Consider the following 17,113-nt stretch of genomic DNA (forward strand, 5'->3'; position numbering starts at 1 on the left):
GGAGGCCCTTTAGTAACAGCATTGCCATGGCATAAAGTATTGGGTCTGTGGCACAATCAAACTAACACACTGATGTAAGAGCCCAATGCAGTACATTACTTAACAGGTCACCCCTTAATATGACATCCCAAATGAATGGAAAGTGGATGAGGGGGAAGAGAGGGCAGCATGGGAACTAACTGCTGTGGTGATCTGTGACAAGATAATTTCCATGTTTAAAAAAAAATTAGAAAGAACAATCCAGCCCAAGTCAGATGTCTCTATATAGAGCCTCTTTCAGAGGAGCTCAAGCTATGGACCAAACTCATTCATACAAAAGATGGTACTATTTCCCCCATTTTACAGTTAAAGTAAGAGACTGATACAAATTCAAGATGTTATTCAGGGGCATATAGCAAGTCAGTGGTTGAAAGAACTCAACTCTTAGTTTGGGGTGGGGGGGAAGGTGATGATTCATTTATCTATCTACAAGACTATCTATAAGACACTGTGCTAAGTAAGTACTTTACAAACATTACCTCTTTTGATTCTCTTAATATTACCCTGTTGCCATTATCTCCATTTTACAGTTCAGGAAATGATGAGAGGCATTATGCTGGAGCAGAAAGACCACTTACAAGTAGGAGACCTAGAATAATAATAATGATGATGATGATATCTAACATTTATATAATCTAACATTTATATAATATGTGCCAGGCACTGTAGGTACAACTACAGACACAGAATAGTCTTTCCCTGTCCTCAAAGAGTTTACATTTCATTGGGGGTGAGAAGGGGAAGGCAGTTAGAGAGACTGACACAGATAACCAAAAACTGTAGGGAAATAAAGAGCATTAATAACTGGAGGAATTAGGAAATGACCTTTGAACTGGGTGGTCTTTAAAGAATCTTAAGGATTCCAGGACAAAGATGTGAGAAGCAGAGCCAGTGCCTGCCCTTCTGAGACTAACTCAGATCTCCTTCTGTAAGTATCTTTTAGACACAGTTGTTAAAATGTGAACTCCTTAAGGGCAGGCAGTGTTTTCACCTTCTCCACCCTCATCTTTCAGGACATTGCCTGATATTTGGTACGCACTTTAATGCTTTTTGATGAGATAATTCTAGACATGGTGGCTTGGAAAAGTCACAGGAGCAGGAAAGGGAATGTGGTGCAGAGAAAATAGTCATACAACATCTCAGGGCCCTGGTTTCTTCCTCACTTTAAAAAAAAAAGGCACTTTTTGTGGGGTACTGGTCCAAGATGCTTCATAAACCACAGAGCACTACAGACGTGAGGAATTATTATTCTCCTCTTTCAACATGAAGCCATTTTAGTCTCCTGGTGAGGAGTTTTCATACCACATACACCCACTTGGGTCCATTGGTTTTACCTGGTGAAACTTCAGGTCATCTTTCTTCTAAAGATGTCTTCTGCATGATGCTCAGAACTAACCTTAGGTCTTCAACATTTTACATACAACAGGGGACCTCACTTTTGAGGGAATGGGAAGGGGGAGGAGAAAGAGGTCCTGCCCTAGAGCTTAAGTGCCCCCCCTCCCGAATGCCAGGAAGCTTCTGAAAGTCAGGACTACAAACAGCTTGAAAATCGCAGAATTGCATAGAGTTGTAGGAGCTTTTTAGATAAAGTCTCATCTTTACAGGCTAGAAAAGAGCTTAGTGAGGTATCTGTCCAAGGTCACACAGCTGCTTAGTAATCTCTCCCTCTTTAAATCCTCATGTCACTTAGCACATTCTCCCTTGTATACTAGTTATTTGTGCACATGTCACATGCTGAATGTTCCCATCAGACCATAACCTTCCTCACCACGGAACCAGGGCCTTGCACAGAGTAGCAGCTTGATATATGTGAGAGTAATTGAACAGGCAGATGAGAAACCAGAACTCCCCTGCCACCTAGTTCAGTCCACTTTCCTAAGACAGCAAACACAAGCCACTATGAAAGCATTCTTGGCTGCAAAATCAAATTTGAGGATCAGCTTTCCTAATACCTTTATTTCACTTATTCAGTCCACCATAGCTATTCATTATACAACCAGGACCCTAGGCCTGGGCTCAAGTCCCTGTGAGAACCTCTCCAGGCTGTATCTGAAACCCGAACATTTAATAGAGAGATTTCCAGTTCCTGTCAGGTACTGATTTCAACAGCCAGTCAAATATTTATTAAGCACTAACCTACGTAACAGCAGAACAACACTTAGCTTACCAAAAGTTAACCTTTCCTTTCTGAAAAAAGACCCCTTCCCCCCCAAAAAAGTCCTTACAGGCATGTGTCAATCCAACACAACAAACATTTGAAAAGGCCCTGTTTTTTCAGCAACTGGGAATACACAGCAAAAATCCCCAAAACATTCCTGCTCTCGAAGGGATTACATTCTACTAGGGAAGGGTATATACCATGCTGCTTGTTCCTAATAATGATGCTAACCACACATGGAGACAGTGACATTGTCAGCCAGTCAGTCAGTAAGCATTTACTATGGGTCACCCACTGCCAGTGATACAAGGAAAGGTATTCGACCATGTTTGACCTTAAAGAGTTCACAATCTAATGGGAGAGAAAACATGCAAACAACAATGTACAAGCCACACGCAGGCAGGATAAATTTGAGATAATGAACAGAAGAAAGGCTCTCCTGGTTTGTGGTTAACTATCAGGTACTTCCAATCTCCCCCAAGACAAAACTTCTTGCTTTCATGAGATGGCTCTTTGATATTTCCTCAGGACCCAGAACAATGACAAGCTTCTATGCAGCACTTCCCTGAATACAAATTACCAGGCCCCCACCCCTTTCTGTAGGCAATGGGAGGCCCACAAGAAACCTTGCAGACTCAGTTTTTCATTTTTCTCCACCCTATACCTGCTGGAACTCTCTGCCAAAAACAGAGCTGTTGATAATCCTTATCTTCCTTGGTCATCCTTTCACTCTTCAAAAGACAGAAGACGTTATAAGAAAAACTGCTATTCTAAACTTGATCTGGACAAGCACAGAGAAGATGGGAACTTTGGGAGAAAAGTGACTTTATCTTAGAATGTGACAGGCAAGGAAAACCAAACACCATCTGTTGCATGGCATAGGAGTTGTCCATTAGAACATTTAGGATAGAAGTGGCTCTGGATTCATGCAGCTCCCATTTCTTTTGTGCTTTGCTTGTACAGACCAGTGCCTTCTTGGATGAAGGCACACCTGCCTTCTTTGATTTGGGCATACCACGTTGGATGGTCTTGTTCCAGCGTTTCCATCTCACAGTCAATACAAAAGCTCACCAGAGACGCCTTGAGAATGTCCTTAAACCACTTCTTTTGACCACCATGTGAACACCACAAAATGGGTATGCATACGCTGGCATTCAAACTACATGGCCAGCCCATCAGAGTTGTGCTCTCTGCAATAGAGTTTGAACGCTTGGCAGTTCAGCTCTAGTGAGGATCTCAATATCTTATGTTGCCAGGTAATCTTCAGAATCTTCCTGAGACAATTCAAGTGGAAGAGGATCAGTTTTCTGGCCTGGTGCTGATACACCATCCAGGTTTCACAGGCATACAAGAGGGCAGTCAGCATGATGGCTTAAGGTCTACACCTTCAGTACTTCTCTCCCACACTTTCCTTCAGAGCCTCCTAAACACTGAGCTAGCTCTAGCAATATGTGCATCAACCTCATCATCTAGGTGGACAGCCCTGGAGAGCAGACTGCCAAGGTAAGTGAATTTATATCTCCATTTACTGTGACCAACGATTCTGTGTATTGATGGTGTGGTGCTGGCTGGTGGAGAACCTGTTTTCTTAGCACTGGTTGTCAAGCCAACATTAGCACAGAGAGCAGAGAATCAGATTCATACTGTCACACGCATCTCAGCCTCAGAGGCTGCATTGCATGCACAATCATCTACAAACAAAAAGTCGTGTACCAACTCTCCTTCCACTTTGGTCTTGGCTTGTAGCCTGTTTTCAAGTTAGTTTACCGCCAGAGCAGAAGTTGATCTGGATGCCATTTTCGTCCTCACTGAAGGTGTCTGACAACACCAAAAACATCTTGCTGAAGAGAGCATGGGAGCAAACACACAACCCTGCTTCACTCCTTTGGTGACTGGGAAAGCACAAGAGGATCATCCTTCATCTAGAACCCATGCAAGTGTGCCATCACGAAACTGGTGTACAATGTTGATGAACTTCTCCTGGCAACCCAATTTCTCCATGATCTTCCATGGGCCATCACGAGGGACAATATCAAAGGCGTTGGTCAGGCTGACAAACATTGTATACAGATCTCTGTTCTGCTCCTGGACTATCTCCTGGAGTTGCTGGGCAGCAAACTTCATGTTGACTGTTCTTTGGCCCTTTCTGAAGCCACAGAGACTCTCCAACAGGGGACCATCTTCCAGATGATTCATCCACCAATTAAATAAGACTCTGGCAAGAATCTTGCTAGCAATGACTAGGCGAAAGATCCCCACCCCCATGCGTCAGGACAATCTTTTCCTTTATAGAGACAGACAATGGAGGCATCCTTCAATCCTTCTTGACATATATATCATTATATAATACAATATATTAATTAAATATAATATGTAATAAATTGAGTTATATTACAGACAAAAGGAATGTCTAAGAAAAGATGGAGCTGCTGCTCCAAGTGGATGGGACAGAACAGCTCATGTCTTAAATCTGCTTGTGTCATACTCCAAGGAGAATGATCTTTACACTGGACAGCTTGGAATAAAAATGGCCAACAGGGAGCTGATAGCCAAAATAAGTAGGAAAATAGTAAGAAAACCCCTGGCTGTCCTTGATAAGTCCAAGTTTCTTGGCTTTGATGAACTACATACAGTCCAGGGGTACTGAAAGCAACTGCTGAGCTACTCTCAGGGACCTCTGAAAGCTTGTGCAGAAAGCTTGTGGGCCATTACCACAGAACTAGAGAGAGGGGACTATCACTCAATTTCCTAACCTGCAGATGAGAAGGAAACCTTCCAACCGTAGGGCAGTGAGTCTGACTATGAGTCCTGTCAAAATTCTAAAACGTGTTATTAAAGGGAAGTGACCATCTAGAAAAGGAAACGGTGATTACAAAGAGCCAGCATGGCTTAATTGAGAACAGGTCATCATGCCAGGCTAACCTCATTTCCTTTTTGGAGAGGATGACTAAACTAGTAAATAAGGGGAATGCTATAAATAAGGTTTATTTAGATTCTGGCAAAGTATCTAATAGTCTCCCATGCTATTCTTTTGGAAAATATAGAGAAATATGGGCTAGATCACAGCACAATGAGGTGGACTCTTGGTGTCTTCCCCACTAAAACATTAAGAGCCTACCTAGCAGAAACTGCCTCCTTCTTTGTACTTGCATTCCTAGTGCCTAGCCCATAGAATGTGTTTAATAAATACCTGTTGATTGTCAATGAGGAAGTTGGCCCATTAATGTTCAATATCTAAGGTCTCTATCAAAGTATCCCAGGGATCTGTACTCATTCCTGGATTAAAAATCTGAGTGATGCCTTTTTAAAGGCTTAAGAATAAGCATATAGCATAATCCACAAAGGATATACATATTGTCTGTTATATTAACAGGTGACAGACAAGTCAGGATTCTAAAACATCTGACAAGACTGAATATGGGATTAACTCTAATTATATAAAATAGGGATTAATATAAAGTTCTACAAAAAACTTCAGAAGTATATGGTTGAGCTAGATAGAAATTCATCTTAAAAGAAACCTGAGGAGTTTAGTTAATTGCATGCTCAGTAAGTCAACAGTGCAATATGGCAGCAAAGAACGGTGATGCAAACCTAGGGTGCGTTAGGAGAGGCACAGTATATAGGACTAAGGGAAATGAAAATCTGATTAATGGCCCATCAGATCAAATCTGAAACACTGATTAATAATGGGCACTATGTCTTGGGAAGGACACTGACAAACTACGGATTATGCAACCAGCATGATGAAGAACTTTCAAGTCATGCTATATTGGGATTTTGTTTAGAAATGTGGATCTTTAATCCATAGAAGAGTGAGCCTGTTAGGTTGCTGGTGGGGTGAGGAGGAGAAAGAGGTGACTGTGATAGGTGTCTTCAAGCATTTAAAGTGTGTTATATGGGAGGGGAATTAGCCTTTTTCTGCTTAGCTCCAAAGGACACAACTATTAACAATGAATAGAAGCCCCAAGAGCAGCAGATTTCAGCTCGATGTAAGGAACAGTTTCCTAACAAGTAGAGCTATCCAAAAATGGAATGGGCTGCCTTAGTAAGTGGTAGGGTCCCCCCTTTCTGTAAGTCTTCAAGCAAAAGCTGGAGGACAACTGACTGTTTCTCCTCTAGCTCGCTTCACATGCCATCCAGTCACCCAATTTTGCCATCTTCTTGTCATAGCTCCCCTCCACATATTGCAAATTAATGCCATCAATGCTACCGGGAAAAGGCTTGCCAATCAGTTCCTCTATGGCTTGGTTACCACCCTCAAGATTTCTAAGACCACCACTCCTTTATGCATTGTCTCCCACTATTATAATGTAAACTACTTAAGGGGAGGTAGAGTACTTGGGACTTGGTGAACACTTTTAATAAAAGCTTTTCATTCATTCACAGAGTCTAGCACACAACGCTCTATTAATGTAGCGTAACAGATGTTTGCTGAAATGAGATCCAGAAAACAGAATCAATAGTCTAAGTTCAAAAACTAGGAGCTGCTTTTATGGAAAAAAAAAACCAGCAATAAAATAGATAAAACCATTGGTTAATCTGATTTAAGAAATGAAAGAAAACCAAGGTACTAGTATCAAAAATAAAAAGGTTGAATGTACCACCAATGAAGATGAATTTTTAAAAAATTATTAGGAGTTAAATTTTGCCCAATTATATGTCAGTAAAATTGACAAGTGAAATCGATGACTATTTACAAAAGTATAAGAGTCCCATATTAACAACCCTACCTTAGAAAAAGAAACTGAACAAGTCACCGATGAGCTCCCCAAGAAAAAATCCCCAGGACCAGAGGAATTCACAAGTAAATTCTATGAAACATCTAAGGAACATTTAATCCCACAACTATGTAAACTATTTGAAAAAACAGGTAAAGAAGTCCTATCAAATTTCTTTTCTGATACAAATATGGTTTTGATGGTTAAACCAAGAAGAGCAAAAACAAAAAGAAAACTATAGATCAATTTCCCTAACAAATAATAAGCAATATATCAGAAAGATCATACACTATGACCAGGTAGGATTTATACCAGGAATACAGGACTAGTTCAGTATTAGGAAAACCATCAGCATAACTGACCGTATCAATAATAAAAATCATGGTTATATCAATAGATTCAGAAAAGGCCTGTGACAAAATAGTAGAAAGCATAGGAATCAACACAGCTGATAAGGATGGGATCTGGACCCCAAAAAGGAAAGTAACTGCAGACAATATGCTTTTGACACAAAGACAGATCTAAACAACTGAAGAAATAGTAATTATTCATGGAGAGACTGAACTAATAGAATAAAAATGACAGTTCTACCTAATTTACTTATGCAGTACCCATACCAATCAAACTACCAAAGAATTATTTTATAGAGCTAGACAAAAATAGTAACAAAATTCAGCTAGAAAAACAAAAGGTCCAGAACATCAAAGTTATCAATTAATGTTAAAGAAGGCTGCCTACCAGTTTCAGATTTCAAAAGAAGTAATCATCAGAACAATCTAATACTGGCTAATGAAATAAAGTGGTGAATCAGGGGAATAGATTAGGGGCACAATACACAGAAGCAAATGAAATGTGGTGAAGCAGGTACAGCGTCCTGCCTGAAGTAAAAAGACCCCGCTCATATCTGGCATTAGACACTAACTAGATACATGACCTTAGGCAAATCACTTAACCCTATTTACCTCGGTTTCCTCATGTTCTAAATGAACTGGAGAAGGAAATGGTAAACTACTCCAGTATCTTTGCCAAGAAAACCCCAAATGACCCAAAGGAGGTCCTAAAGAGTCAGACTCGATTGAAACTAAACAACAAAATCTAGTGTTTGATAAATCCAAACTTTTGGGGAAAGAATTCCACATTTCATAAAAATTGCTGGAAAAACTGGAAAGCAGTCTGGCAGAAATCAGGCACAGACCAACACCAAGATAAGGTTAAAATGAATAAATGATTTAGATATATAGGATGACATCATAAGTAAATTAGGGGAGCATGGGAAAATGTACCTGTCAGATCTATGTATAAGGGAAGAGTTTTGATCCAACAAAAGAGATAGGATTAAGGGAAGTAAAATAGGTAATTTTGATTACATGAAAATAAAAAGCTTTTGCACAAACAAAACTAATGCAGCCGAAAACAGGAAAACTGAGAATAAAAATTTGCAACAAGTTTGTCTGATAAAAGTCTCATTTCTCAAATATATAGGGACAGGAGTCAAAACTGTAAATTAAAAGCCATTCCCCAATTGATAAATGGTCAAAGAATATGAAATTTTCATGAGAAATCAAAGCTGTCAATAACTAGTTCCATGAAAAAATGCTCTAAATCACCTATGATTAGAAAAACGCAAATTATAACAACTGAGATACCACCTCACACCTGTCAGATTGGTTAACACAACAGAAAAGGAAAATGACAAATGCTGGAGGGGATGTGGGAAAATTGGACACGAAAGCACTGTTGGTAGAGTTGAGAACTAATCTAGCCATTCCGGAGAACAATTCTGAAACTATTCCCAATGGGCTATAAAAATGCATACTCTTCAACCCAGCAATAAGCTACTAGATCTATATCCCACAGAGATCAGAGAAAAAGGAAAAGCACCTGTTTGTACATAAATATGTATAATAGCAACTTTTTTGTGGTGTCAAAGAATTGGAAATCAAGGGGATGCCCATCAGTCGGGGAATGGCTCGACAAGTTGTGGTCTATGCTCGTGATGGAATACTACTGTGCTAAAAAAAAGATGACCAAGATGATTTGTAAAGCGAAGCGAGCAGCACCAGGATAAAAATCGGACACAGTAACAGCAGCACTGTGTGATGACTAACTTTGATAGGCTTAGCTACTCCGATCAAGACAAAGATCCAACAAGACAATTCTAAAAGACCCACGATAAAAAATGCTCTCCGCCTCCAGAGAACTGATGAACAATGAGGATGGAAGCCTACTTCTTAAAAAATTTGGTCTTATTTCGCTTATGTTTTCTTTTGCAACATGGTTAATATGGAAATGTTTTGCATGACTTCATACGTAGGATATCAAATTGCTTGCCTTCTCAAGGTAGAGAATTTGGAACTCAATTTTAAAAAATGATTGTTAAGAATTTTTACAGGGGGCAGCTAGGTGGTGCAGTGGATAGAGCACCGGCCCTGAAGTCAGGAGGACCTGAGTTCAAATGCGGCCTCAGACCAAACACTTGACAGGTACTAGCTGTGTGACCCTGGGCAAGTCACTTAACCCCAGCTGCCTCTTAAAAAAAAAAAGGAAAGAGAGAAAAAGAAGAATCAGTATATAATCTCACACTAGTAGGGAATGTCTATATAATTCTCATTCACACCTTGGTTAAAGTTGGGGCCACATTAGTTGTTTAGAATGGAGTTTAGTCAGAAAAGGTTTACAGCATTTTAAAAATCATACAAGTAGGGAGGGGGGGCAGAGAAAGAGTTTTAAAAAATAATTTACGCATATGATCTTTTGGTAGAGAGATGGAGGGAAAGTTCATTTAATGGAAAAACACTGCGCCACCAAGCTGCCCCTTTTAAAAAAATTTTTTTTAATTTTTAAATTTTTTTTTATATATACTGATTCTTAAAGAATTTGGCACTACATACAAATAATATTTAGGCAATGTGATAGGTTATGACATAATGAAAATTACCCTTTAAATTCATGCAAGCTAATAGACATGTGAAAGTAATGCACAAAGGGCAATTTTTCTTTTTTCTCTTACAAATTCCTCCCCCCACACACACACACCCCTCTAGACTTCCTTAAATCATCACCAATTTTTACAAAACACCTGAATATGGAGAGCACTTTACTTAGAATCAAAGAAAGGATGGATTTTGTTCTCCACATCCTCATTCAATCTAGGAGAAACTTCCTGAAGACCATGTATATTTAGAATTGTTACCCAAATACTGAACTCTACTTCCTTTCAAATTCCAAAGGCTGGGAGGTAATGTAGAGCCTGCCTCATCCCCAGTAAAAATAGCATCTGTGTCCTCAGGGCATCTGGGTCACCTAAGCAGCCATCCACCCACCCACCCCCTTTCCTACAATTCAGGGGCTCAAGAAACTCATGGGGTCCTAGAGGCAGGTATCCCCAAAGTCACCTGGATTCCCTTCCAAAGGGAACTAACTGTTCAGGGGCCACTAAGCCTTTGACAGTGGCAGTCAGGGCTGCTGGGGCTGGTCATCATCTACAGCAACTGGGAAAAGACGGAAGCTGCTTAAAACACAGTTCTTGTAGAGTCTATTTCTTGTATTTTGTATCCCCAGCCCAGGCATGCACAAGGTGATTAATAAATGTTTGATGATTGACTGACTGACTGAAGATTTAGGGCAAGCATAGATCTCTGTACCATTCTCCAACAGCCCTCTGTCCAGACATAAGACCGAAATTAAAGCCTGGACGAAAGCCAGAGATTCTGTCTTTCTCACTAGTTTGCTCAAGGAGAAACCAATGAGATGCTTCCCCCTCTCCCTCCCAAGGCCTCTCCCCACCCCTGTGGTTTGAAACCTCCCACACTTGAAGGGTCAGAGAAAACCCTCTCCTCCTTCCAGTCCAGGCACAATTCAAAGAGACCCTTCCTGGAATAAATGGCAGGAGAATATAATCGCAATATGTGGAAACTGCATGCTTCCTATTTGAAAGCCCTGACTGGCTACAGAAACTTCCCATTCAAGCTCCATGATCATACTAGTCAAGAGAAAAAACTGTGGTAGATGCTTCCCGGTCAATTTCCAGAAGGCACTGACTGACCTGTTTTGAAAGCTGGGTAGACAGAAATGAACAGAAGCTCAGAAGACAATCATCTCCAATTCACCTGGATTCCACATTGAGAAAATGTGCAGATTCCTTCAGGTTCACCTCCACTGGTATCTTCGGGTCAGATACCTGGCATCAAGTACCAGGGAACGGATAAATGGTTTGCACTGCTTGGATGCTTAGCTATTGCCTGTTCCATCAATTCATATTTCCTAAATACTCACATCGTGATAGGCTGAGTCATGGACATTTGGGAAACCAGGGTTCTCACCAGACACCTCCAATACTGGGAGTACTCACTGACATTCCAACACCATGCTAAAAAAGTCTACTGAGTCTATTCTCATTAGGAAGGCATTTTTGCCCTGCCTCCCAATTCTCAGTCATGTTATTACAGAACTTAAAAAAAAAGAAGAATTCTGAGGGTCATTTAGTCCTATCTCTTCCTTTTACAGAGGAGCCTCAGCTATGTGACTTGACTACAGTGTGCTAACAGCCAGCATGGAGAATAAATACACCAAAGTGCCCGCCTTCTTGGGATCATCACAGGGTGGGCTTTGTGGCTCCGACTAAAATGAAACCTCAGGGAGTAGGAAGAGGAAGATAACAGCTGTTTTTCCTCCCAAGGTAGAAGAAGGAGTGGCCAATCACTTCTGAGACCAGGGGCAACAGAGTCTAGTCATTTGCAAAATGAGAGGGGATGGGCTAAATACCTTCTAAGGGTCTCACCCATCCCGATAAAAAGAACTAACCCTAGAGCTCTCCAGGGTCTACAAAGTCCCTCAACAATCAATTGATAAGCATTTAAGCACAGTGCAAATGCTAGGAATACAAATTAAAAGCAAAAACTCCAAGGGTGCTCCAGTAATTTAAAGATGGAGCTTCCCAAAGACCCTTTAGAGAGAGTGCTATAATCCCTGAGACCAAGAGAGGTTAAGTGACTTGCACAGGGAGTCACACAGCTACTCAGCATGTAAGGCAGGATTCATTTCGTATTCAGGTGTTTGGGACTCCAGCATCAATAAGATATTCACTTTACCACCTGCGCAGCCTCTAAATTTATGACTCTAACTTTCAAGTCACTGCACTTAGCACATCAGCAAAGTTGACAAAAATCGGCCAATGATGGGAAGACAACGAAATGGTCCCCAACATCAGAGAGCTTATTCTATAGAAGGGAAGTAGCAACATCTACATAAACAATTAAATACAAAATATGTAACAAGGAATTTCCTGGAGTAGGGCACTAGGGAGGGGGAGAAAATGAGACTTCGCTTGAAACTGTCACTCCGTTAGCTTTCTCTTGTCAGGGTCTATTCCCTTTCCCTAAATGGAGGCTTGTAATTAGGCAAATGTTTAGATTTGTAAGAAACACATTTGTTAAATGGGGAGGAGGGAAATGGTGGCAATGATGAAATCCTACCAGTTTTAGCCATACAGTATGGGGGGGGGTGTCATCCCTCAGCAGTGTTTAATGGAACCATCTGGTTTTTTCCAGCCTCATCATGTCCCTCACTCCCAATCCCAAGGATTTAAGGCCAACCACTGCTTTCTGTTTCCTGACAGCACCAGACAGCTGCCCAGCCCTTACAGTTACAAAGGGCCAGTAGAGTTTCTCATCCAACTACCAGCTAGAGTGAGGGGGCGTTGAGGGAAATAGAAGTCCCTCATTTGTTGCTAAAAATAACACAGGCTCTAGAAAGGAAGTGATTATCTTCCCATCCAACTAGACCCATAGAATGGTTCAGATGACAAACTTGGTAGAGGTTTGAAAATGGTTAGCAGATCACACTTTTCCCACCATGGCACCTCCCCCACCAAAGGATGTTAACTATTATTGGGGTAGAGGGAGGGGAGGGGGCTGGAGGCAGGAAGATTCCAGTAACTCAGAAGAAAGGTCAGATGATCCTTAAAGGCAGAAAAGTGTCTGAAAATAAAGATGTCCTGGTAGCCTCTTTATTCCACCCCTCCCCCCAAAAAACACCCCCCAAAACCCTGGTGATTTACCTGGACCTTAGAGTGAAGGTGGGGATGAGAGAGAGAGCTGGCTCCCTACTGCTTACCATCTAAAGGCTTTTGAAAGATAAATCCCATTCTCCTTACCCCACCCCCCTTCCAGAGGAACAAATCTAGAACTTAACTCTCAGGAAGCTTACAATCTATCTGACATTGGAAAAACTTTCAAGCCAGTACTGAGTTCAATAAAACTTTACTGCAGGGAGCAAGTGCGCACAAAGAAGGATATAAACTATGTAAATAAAGACAATTCTAGGCAGAGACAGAGAGGTCAACTTCCTCACATGTAAAATAAGAGGTTGGTGATACATAAGAAAAAAATGTTTTATCTGGGAATAAGAGGCCCAAAGTTTAAATCCTGAGCCTATCACTACTTAGTACCTGCGATCTCAACCAAATACTTTGACCTCTTGCGATATCAATTTCTCATCTTCGAGGTGAAATGGAGAGTTGGCCTAGATCAGCAGTGTCAAACTTGAATCTAGGGCCACAAAAACATACCTAAGAATCCCTGCAGGCTGCATGACGACTTAGAAGACCACATATTAACATTATCTATGTTTTACTGTATTTTTATTTTACTAAATATTTCCCCATTACATCTTAACCTGGTTCCATTGCACAGGAGAGTTATGGTCACACATGGCTTGCAGGGCTTCGAGTTTGATGCCTCTAGGACCTCTACAAGGTCCCATCCAGCTTTGACCATGTCTCTCTTATTCAATAAATTTCAATAAATTTCCTATTATCTCCAGGAACAAATGTAAAAAATAAAATTTTTGGCATTTAAAGTCCTTCATGCCTGGCTTCCTCCTATTTTCCCAATCTTCTGACATGTCATCCCACCTGCCATCTTCTGTGATCCAGTGACCCTGGCCTCCTTGCTGCTCCTCCCACAAGACACCCTATCTTAAGACTCTCTGGGCATTTTCTCTGGCCTAGCATTCATATTTCCTTCAAGTCCCAGCTAAAATCCCATCTTCCACAAGATATTTCTGGTCCATTTTAAAGCTAGGGCCTTCCCTCTGCTGGTTATGCTATATACAACTTATTTCTACTGGCTTTTTGGTCCACTGTCTCCTTCCTTAGACTGAGTTCTTTGAGAGCAGTGACTCTCTTTTGCCTTTCTTCGTATTCCCAGCCCTTAGCAAAGTGCCAGGTATGTACTAGCTGCTTGTTGATTTTATATACTACAGCCCAAGCAGCAATCACCCTAGTGCCTTGGTCCACAGCCTTCCATTCAGTTCCCCCAGCCACCGGCCCAGCCCAGCCCAGCCCAACCTATCCTCAAGATTTTCACTCTCTTTGCCTATTAGACTCCAGTTTATTTTGCTTATTACTCACACTTCTACATTTGTGTACAGACATCTGAGGCTGCTTCCTTTCATTTTGGATTTTGTCTCCACTGAATTTCTGGTTACCTCTTTTCCTAGGGTGCAGGAATAAGTCTTATTTTTTCACAGCAGATCCTCTCCAAAATAACCAAGAAATCAATCCTCCTTCACTGTACAGAGTCTCTTCTCTAGCCTAAATAGCCCTCTGCCCCACCCACTCCTCCATCACTGCAAAGGGAGGGAGGAAAAGCCTGAAATGCTTGGAATCTATGTTCAATCCAAAGTCACTTGTCCATCCAAGAGAAGTCAAAGAGGCACCTTTGTTTCCCCACAACAGACCTCAGTGTGGAACCTTCTACTTTTCCATCAGGGCCACGGATGAAGGTGGGGGTGAAAAAGGGAAGAGAACCAATCTAAAGATTCTCTTCTCTTCCTCCCCATTCCCAAAACAAAATCTTCAAAATCACCTGACTTTTTTTTCCAAATTAAGACCATGAAACCAATAATTTAAAAAAAAACAATGTCCAGTTAGGGAGAATACTTTTAAGAAGAGCCGCTGAGAGTTCCAAAAAAGGGGTTAAGATAAACGCATGGGGCAGAAGAGGGTTGGAAGATTAAATTATGGTTAAATTATGGTCAAGTCCGGGCAAAATGTTTACTCCGTCGCTTCGCCCATAGTCTTTCATTCTCCCGGGGCACATAGCAGACACTAATCAATATTTATGAAATTGAGATGAAGTTATTGCCTCACTCGTCTCCTCACACAGTTCCCAACTCCCCAAACCCAGCTGCCTGCCAAGGTGAAGATCCCAACTCTGCCCCTAGGGTTCACGCTCCACTCTGAGAGGGAAGGCGCCCACCTGGAATAGAGAAATGCGTAGGTGCCCTCCCCACCTTGCCCCATCCCTCTCCCCCGCGTCCCACTCCGGGCTCCTGTGCCCGTTGCACGGTTCTCCCAGGCAATCAACCAGCATTCATTAAGAGCCTCCCGTGTGCCAGGTACCGGGCTAAGCGCTGAGAATGCAATGAAAGGCAAAAAGACAGACAGACACATCACAGCGGGGCGAAGGGAAGCGCGCTGAGAGGGTGGGACGGAGAGAGGACCCTGCAATGCAGCCACCGTGCCCTCACCCCTAGGGCCCTCCTCGGCCCCGCTGGAGGTGAGACAAGGGCAGCGCGGCCAGTCCTCCACCAGAGCTAGGAGCACACAAAGCCCTTCACCTTGTTTTCCAAGCTCCTCCCCAGGCTCCGTTCTTGAAAGGGTCTCGGATGCCCCCTTCGGTGGTCCTCGGCACGGTGCCCCCCCCTTCTCCTCCCATCTCTCTGGGGCTCGCCACCCCCCCACACACCCAGCCCAGCCCTGCCTCCCCACCCTGCAGTCTGGAGGCTCCGCGCGCCCCCTCCCCACTGGGATCGCTGCGGTGCCCACCCAGGGTGGCGGGTTCATGGGCTCCCACCCGGGCAGGGGGACCGGGAGGCGCTTACCTGCGCGGAGGCGGCGGGGACAGAAGATGCAGGAGGAGGAGGAGGAGGGGTAAAGGAAGGGAAGGCGAGGCTGAGCAGGCAGTACCCCACAGCTGCCCCGGCGGCGGAGCTCCTACCCTTGAGCAGCGGCTGCAGCGGCCGCCGCGGGCTGACTCCTTACTGGGGCTTCCTGTTCGGCTGGACAAAGGACATTTCCTGGGAGGGGCGTGGGAATGCTCCCAGCATGCTTCAATTTGTAGTTCCCGGGGACTTCCTGCTCGCAGCCCCCCACGCCCCCGCATCTCCCTTTCCCGCAGGGACAGTCCGCGCACGCCTCCCCGGCAGAGCGCAGTGGCCCTGCGTCAATCCGTGCCTCCAGGGCACGCGCCGGCGGCCGGCCGGCTGTGGCTACATCACCCTGCACTGCTACCTGGACCCCTCCGAGCTGATGATCCGCGCAGCATTTAGGGGGTCAAGCTGAGGGGCTTGTCGCAGTGTGCCGGAGGGAGCCTTTTCTTTCTTCCCAAAGGGACTGAAAGATGGGGTGTCTGGGATGTGGATGTTATATTTTTGGCTTGATTTCTAGAGTTTTGATATTTTATTTTCTGTTAAAGACGCAGAAATCCTGCTTTAGGAGCGAGGTGGAGCTGTCGTGAAGAATTTAAAAGCAATGTACTTGTAAGATTAATCCCAGGGAATCAGTCTCGGGAATCTCCTGCTTCCTCACCTTTCTTTGACTAACAAGCCTGATTGGTTTTGGGCTCCTACCCTCTGACATTCCCATCTTTGCTGTTTTCAAGAATGCTGATGGCTTGGAATCCTGAGGGACCTTCTGTGTCTGATTGTGGTAGCCCCTACACTTCTCACCCCTAAAAATAGACCTACTACCCTTTCAGAATGTTAGAAACCAAGGCAGAAGGGAGTGCCTTCTAAAGAAGGGTGAGGAGGGGGTGAGTAGGCAGAGATGGTTGCTGAATGAATCACAGAATCTTAGAGTGGAGGGGCCCTGAGAAGCCGTCCTGTTCCTCTGGAGCATTGTCCTAGTCACTTAGAGTGTGTATGTCTGTATGTACATATACAAGTATACGTACACACATACCTATACATATATTCACCCCTTTACTTAAATGCTGTCTCCCCCATTAGAATGTTAACTCCTTGAGAGTAGAGATTAAGGTATTTTCCCCCCTTCCTTTATATTCTCAAACCCTTAGCATAGTGCTTAGCACACAGTAAGGGTTCACTTAATAAATGCTTTATGATTGATTAAACTTATGGAATAGATCACAAAATCCTATAGTGGACCACACACAAATTAGTGGCAACCTAA

At 42.9% G+C, this 17,113-nt stretch overlaps 1 protein-coding gene across 2 annotated transcripts in view; it reads right to left on the reverse strand.

Moving 5' to 3' along the window:
- ZNF697 (zinc finger protein 697) overlaps positions 1 to 15,992 on the reverse strand; it is a 43,149-nt gene extending 27,157 nt beyond the window's left edge. For both annotated transcript variants that reach the window (XM_021003293.2, XM_021003284.2), the window contains exon 1: positions 15,805 to 15,992. The gene's annotated coding sequence lies outside the window, so the exon portion shown is untranslated. The remainder of the gene's footprint in view (positions 1 to 15,804) is intronic.
- Between the last annotated feature and the right edge of the window lie 1,121 nt (positions 15,993 to 17,113).

This window comes from Phascolarctos cinereus, unplaced genomic scaffold (genome assembly GCF_003287225.1).
Source record: "Phascolarctos cinereus isolate Bilbo 61053 unplaced genomic scaffold, phaCin_HiC Scaffold_5;HRSCAF=322, whole genome shotgun sequence".
Taxonomy (NCBI): Eukaryota; Metazoa; Chordata; class Mammalia; order Diprotodontia; family Phascolarctidae; genus Phascolarctos; species Phascolarctos cinereus.